Consider the following 7,512-nt stretch of genomic DNA (forward strand, 5'->3'; position numbering starts at 1 on the left):
TCGTATCCTTTCTACCGGCCTCCTAAAGACAAGACCAGAGACACACCCAACAATAAAATAAAAATTCCCCACCTGGAGACGATTAAGAGAGTAACTCACCCACCCTTGGGAAATCCAACCCTTTTGCATTTACATACCCAAATACCTTAGCCAAATCCCTGATTAACGTCCAACAAAAGACACCGCCCAAAGACTCTGGGGTATATGAGATCCCATGCCAGGACTGTGACCAATCTTACATCGGATTTACAGGTAAATCACTTCCCCAGAGATTAATACAACACAAACGGTCAGTTAGGTATGGACAACAGAACTCGGCTATTTCAATCATATGAACATAACCATAGAATAAACTGGAATATGTCACGTGTAATTTATAGCAGCAACTGCCGGTACAAGAGTCAAATGATGGAATCGGCCTTAATAAAAGAGAAGCAGGTAATGAACATCTCAAAAGGGAATTGGACATCGGACATCGTCGACGCAGTGTTCAATTCAACCAACGCTTAAGAAGATTAAAGGAAGATTATCAGCGGGGGGTGACCTAAATTGGCTTACTTGTGGACGAATCTCTTGGTATAAATACCACCTTTTCTGTAAACTTTTCTCATTCATATACCTGAAGAGAGACAGCAGTCTCTGAAATATAGTACTTTTCTCTACATTTTGGTGTTTTATGGGCTCCTTTTATTAGATATATATGTGTGTGTGTGTGTGTGTGTGTGTGTGCGTGTGTATTTGTGTGTGTGAATGTTTAAATTTACACTTCGCTCAGGCCAAAATCAAATAGTCGCCTGAGTGCCATATTAGATTTCAGGTCCAGTGCCACTGCCACTCGACCTTCGTTGCACCATTTTTGCTGACGGCTGCGCGAAATCCTCGATCTCTTCCTCTCGTTCGTTTAAGACAGTATGTGATACAAAAATAATTTCAGGTAAGAAAATGATTTTACTTCTGGACACTGTAACCCTGCTGACAAGAATGGTAAAAGTCGCATCATATTCATACAGACGAGTGCGCGCGCGCAAACACACATAGATATTACATATGCATCTCGTATTTCAAAATATATAATCACTGAAGGAATATGGGTACTAAAGGAAAAATATTTATATAGTATCTCCTGTAAAAAAAAAAAAAAAAAAAAAAAAAACTTGTATAATTTAATATGAATTCCACGTGCATTTCTTCCCCGGTTGCGTTTTATATATATATATATATATATATATATATATATATATATATATATAATATATATATACTATATATATATATATATATATATATATATATATATATATATATATATAAATATATATATATATATATATATAAATATATATATATATGTGTGTGTGTGTGTGTGTGTGTGTGGGGGGGGGTATGTGTGTGTATATATTATGTATATAAAATCAAATTTTTCTTTATAGAAATTTTTAAACAGGTACTTGTTTGCTATGCTTTGCTTACTCTCCTTCATAAGCTGTCTGTTACACATTTTTTGCCAGTTGTAAATTCATTTTTTCTTACGTTTGGTTTTTGGTAGGGTATGAAAAACATCTACACAAGTGATAAGATTATCGCCATTTTGTGAGGCCGATTTGGTTGGTAAATATAACTGATGCATAACATCCCTTTTCTTTTAATGTTCCGTATGTAAAGTGGCGTACGCTATTACAATCCTTACACTTACATTTATCCGTTTACTCCTTACTCCTCGCTTAATGGAATTTGCGTACTTCTTTAAGATTAATTAAATCGTGAATTATTTCAGTTTACATATACACGAGTCATGGAATTTATTGAATCATTAGACACTGGAATGTAGTTACTCATCTATTACCGAAATACTATTTACCCACCCGCAAGCACAGATTATTTATGAATGCTATCTGTATGTACCACGCGATATAGCTAAACACTTCCCGAAGAGATTGACACGTTCAAGAAGCTCTGGAACTTTTCCAAATTCGAGATCCTGGAATATGAAAAAAGAAAATAAGTGTACTTCTCTAAGTAATCGGTATTTCGTCGGCAGGAAAAAATGTCACTTTATTTTCAAATGATCAATTCCAGCATTGAAAATTGTATATGGCCTTGAAATAAAGGATATTATTATTATTATTATTATTATTATTATTATTATTATTATTATTATTATTATTATTATTATTATTATTATTATTATTATTAGTGTTGTTATTATTATCTTAGCATTATTATTATTATTATTATTATTTATTTTTTTTGGTTTTTACTCTATCACAGTCCTACAATTCGACTGGGTGGTATTTATAGTGTGGGGTTCCGGGTTGCATCCTGCCTCCTTAGGAGTCCATCACTTTTCTTACTATGTGTGCCGTTTCTTGGATCACACTTCTTCTGCATGAGTCCTGGAGCTACTCAGCCTCTAGTTTTTCTAGATTCCTTTTCAGGGATCTTGGGATCGTGCCTAGTGCTCCTATGATTATGGGTACGATTTCCACTGGCATATCCCATATCCTTCTTATTCTATTTTCAGACTTGATACTTATCCATTTTTCCATCTCTTTCTCTTCAACTCTGGTGTCCCATGGTATTGCGACATCAATGAGTGATACTTTCTTCTTGACTTTGTCAATCAACGTCACGTCTGGTTCGTTAGCACGTATCACCTCTATCCGTTTCTGATACCATAGTCTCAGAGGATCTTTGCCTGATCGTTTTCTATCATCTCTCAGGTTGGTGTTCGTACCACTTATTACTGCAAGGTAGCTGATGTTTTCTTGCAGGCTACCAGAGGTGAGGGCTTTTGCCACTGAATCATGCCTCTTTTTGTACTGGTTCTGTGCAAGTGCTGGGCATTCACTTGCTATGTGGTTTATGGTTTCATTTTTGTCATTGCACTTCCTACATATGGGAGAGATGTTATTTCCGTCTATGGGTTCTTAGGGCCTGATCTTGTGCCGCTGTTATCATTCCTTCAGTTATCATTCCTTCAGTTTCCTTCTTTAGCTCTCCCCTCTGTAGCCATTGCCAATTGTCATCGCTGGCTAGTTCTTTAGTCTGTCTCATGTATTGTCCGTGCATTGGTTTGTTGTGCCAGTCCTGTTCTGTCTGTCTTTCTCGTCTGTATATTTCTGGGTCTTCGTCTACTTTTTATTAGTCCTTCTTCCCATGCACTCTTTAGCCACTCGTCTTCACTGGTTTTCAGATATTGCCCCCAGTGCTCTGTTTTCGATGTTGACGCAGTCCTCTATACTTAGTAGTCCTCTCTCCTTCCTTTCGTGTTATGATAGTCTGTCCGTATTTGCTCTTGGGTGTAGTGCTTTGTGTATTGTCATATGTTTCCTGGTTTTCTGATCTATGGTGCGGAGTTCTGCCTTCGTCCATTCCACTATTCCTGCGCTGTATCTGATTACTGGCACTGCCCATGTGTTTATGGCTTTTATCATATTTCGGCGTTGAGTTTTGACTTGAGTATCGCCTTGAGTCTCTGCATATATTCTTTCCTGATCGTGTCCTTCATCTCTTGGTGTTTTATATCCCCTCCTTTCATTATTCCCTGGTATTTGTATCCTGTCTCATCTGATGTGTTTGATGTTGCTCCCACTGGTAGCTTTATCCCTTCAGTTCTCGTTACTTTGCCTTTTTGTATGTTGACTAAGGCGCATTTTCTATTCCAAACTCCATCCTGATGTCCCCAGATACAATCCTACAGTCTGGATTAGGGTATCTATTTCCTTGATGCTCTTACCATACAGCTTGATGTCGTCCATGAACATCAGATGGTTGATTCTGTTGCCTCTTTTCTTGAGTTGGTACCCGGCATCCATCTTGTAGTAATTTTGTCATGGGAATCATGGCTACTACGAAGAGTAGTGGGGACAGTGAGTCGCCCTGGAAGATCCCTCTCCTGATATTAACCTCTGCTAGTCTTATTCCAGAGCTTGTAAGTATTGTATTCCAGTTGCGCATTGTATTTTTGAGGAAGCTGATGGTGTTTTCTCTGCCCATATTATTTTCAGGCATTTCTATTAGCCATGTGTGTGGTATCATGTCGAAGGCTTTCTTATAGTCTATCCATGGCCATGCTTAGGTTGGTTTTTCCTTCTCCTACTGTTCTTCATTACCATTTTGTCTATCAGGAGGTGGTCTTTTGTGCCCCTACACTTCCATCTGCAGCCTTTCTGTTGGTGGGGGATGGTGTTTGTCTCCTCTAGGTAGTTTGTATAGCCTTTCACTGATGATTACCTGTTAGTAACTTCCACATTATTGTAGGCAGGTGATAGGCCTGTAGTTACTGGCTATATTTTCCCTTACTCTTGTCTTTTTGTACTAAGGATGTTCTTCCTGTGGTCATCCATTTGGGTGCTTGGTGATTTGAGATACAATGCTGGAGTTGTTCTGCTATTCGTGGGGTGAGGGCCTTGAAGTTTTTGAGCCAGTATCCATTATTATTATTATTATATTATTATTATTATTATTATTATTATTATTATTATTATTATTATTATTATTATTATTATTATAGTCCCCATATCAGCTTGACGTCCTGGTCCAAAGAATACTTGAAATAAAGACCGAAATTATGCACTTCATCCATAAAAGAACCGTGGAAATAGCAGCAATTACTCGCAGGCGGGGTGGGGTTGTGGCCTGCAATTGTGATGTTTATAGTTATTTATAAATGGAATACAAAGATTACCATATCAACTCTGATGATTACATAAAGGAAAATGCCGATCATTAGAGCTACCCAGCCGGAAAGAGTAAAAATGATTGTCACATCATTTAGCTGCAATACCATACTCAGTTGGTTGCTTTTATAAGATGATAATCTCGCTGACAGTTTTTTGAATTAAAAAAATGGATTCCACGATTAAATTTCTATTCCTGTGGAAATCATTTCGCTAAAGTAAATGATTTTTCAGTCATAAATGTTCGAAAGGGCGAATGCGACATCATAGTATTATCATTTATCAGATAAAACACTTTTTTTTTTTAGATTAATTTGTTTCTTTATAACTTGGCTTTGTGCAGTGTAAGAGAGAAAAGAAAATTTGGTGAAACGTTAATTAATCTTGCATCTTTGATATACAAGAAGCCTATAGCTATAAAAATTCATTTTGGTTATGTCTGCGCGTATAAAACCATGCTGTAGTTTTATTACTGATATGAAGTAAATTTAAAAATAAAGATTTATTTTCAACTAGTTATAAAATCTACAGATAAACAGTTTACTAAAACAAAAACAAAAAGTGCACGGTTAATTACATGCTCGAAGCATATAGAGTCGTAGAATTATAAAAGTGCATTATACCCACGTCTGAAAACTGTATGTAATTTACTCCCATAACTTGCAAGTAAAAAGTCTTATTAAACCATAACGATGATAATAAGAGGTCGAGTCATTCATTGTTGCGCATATCTCAAAGTTGATAAAGATCCAGGAGCTGAAAATGGGATTATATATATATATATATATAATATATATATATATATATTATATTATATATATATATATATATATATATATATATATATATAATATATATATATATATATAATTTAGATGTATACTTGGCTAGTAGACCCTCTTTTAAATCTTTTAAACAAGTCTTATTGAAGGTTATTGCTGTTTCAGCACTGTTGATTCTATAGAGTAACTTTCATAATCTTGTTTATTATACACATACAATTTCTCTCTCCCTTGCTGACGCGTTTCGCCCTACGCCTCTGGGCATAGTCACAGCTGTAGTTGCTCCTAGAGCAGCCCGTAGAAGAATGGTGATGTTGTTGTTTGAGATTAAGCTTGCCTTGTGCCAGCACGGGCTCTTGCTCCTAGAGCAGCCCGTAGAAGAATGGTGATGTTTTTGTTTGCTGACTATGCGGGCGCTTAGAAATCGGCGCACAGTGGGTCACAGGTAAAAGCTGCACTGTGATTGGTTGACCGCATTGCTTCTCAAGCTAAAAATTCGCTGGATGCGTTTGGACCTTATGGCTGGCTATTTTCCCCTGGAGCTGCATTCTCATTGGTTGGTGTTGGCTTTCGTCATTGCTGTATTACTAGCCCTAGGGCGTTCGTCTGGCTCGGCGGGGGCGCTGGTATTTACTCCCATAAGAGCTGGTGGTGTATTTCTCAAGCATGTAGGCAGCAGAAATGGCTCCTGTGTCGTATTTAAACTCGGCTTTTGGTCGAGAATAAATCATACTTCCAGAAGGCGAAGTCTTCTCTGGTCCGGGGTACATCCAATTATTTTGATGTTGTTGGCAATGTCCTCACGCCGGACGAGCTGCTGGTGGGTGCGGAGGATATGTTGCTTGATAGCTATCAAGCAACATGTCATACCTGTCTTTGTTTAATCAAGTCCGACCCTTATCATCTGCCTCTTGTACCGACATTTGCTGCTATAAATTATATGTGACAAATTCCAGTTTATTCTGTGGTAATGGTTATTTATATGGTTGACAATAGCTGAACTCTTTTGTCCATACCTGACTGTTTATGTTTTATTAATCTCTGGGGAAGTGATTTTCATGTAAAACCGATGTGAGATTGGTCACAGTCCAGGCATGGGATTTCATATACTCCTGTGTCTTTGGGGATTGGCTTTTGTTGAACGTTAATCAGGCTAGTGTATATGGGTAGGTAAAGGCAAAAGGGTTAGATTTCCCAAGAGTGTATCACTGTCTTAATCCTGTCTAGGTGTGGGGTTTTTAGTTTTTTGTTGTCTATCTCTCTCTCTCTCTCTCTCTCATCTTGTCTGGAGGGGGTCGGTAGAAAATGACGTTTGTTTCATGAATCACTTTCTCAATTATATGGTCAGGATACCTTAAAGATGAAAGTTGCTTACAAATTAGTTCAAATTCCTTTTCTAGGAAATATGGGGAACAAATTCTCAAGACTGCTAAGAATAGGTTGCTGGCTACGCCTATGTTGATAGAAATGTAATGATAAGTAAGGTTGTGAATGTATGAAAGTAAGAATGTTGGTATTCTGTATATGGTAAATTTGTATTCTGTCGTGTCTATTAAAACACCAAGAAAAGGAATTTTGTTGTCTGATTCCCATCCAACTTTAAATTATATGTGGGTACTAATGCATTTAATTTTGAAAGGAATTTGTTGAAATTGACCCACCTATTATCCCAAAATGTTATAATATCATCTACATATATCATCCACAGCATGCATGTCTTTGGATTTGATTGCATTTATTACTATAGTTTCAAAGTATTCTATGTACAGGATTTTAAGGGCTACACATTGCTACAACCAAATTTTTGCTTATGTAGAATGACTCCCCAAATGAAAATATGCTATTAGATACACGTAATTCAACTATCTTTATTATCTTGTCAAGAGCCAGTGGGAAATTATCTGAATGGTGGTTATCCTGTCCATACAATTGAGAAAGCGAGTCACAAAGCAAACTTAATTTTCTACCTACCCTCAAGACAAGACCAGAGAGACAGCCAACAATAAAAAAAATTCCCACACCTGGACAGGATTAAGACGGTGACACAGACT

Source organism: Macrobrachium nipponense, chromosome 1 (genome assembly GCF_015104395.2).
Source record: "Macrobrachium nipponense isolate FS-2020 chromosome 1, ASM1510439v2, whole genome shotgun sequence".
In the NCBI taxonomy this organism is placed as follows: Eukaryota; Metazoa; Arthropoda; class Malacostraca; order Decapoda; family Palaemonidae; genus Macrobrachium; species Macrobrachium nipponense.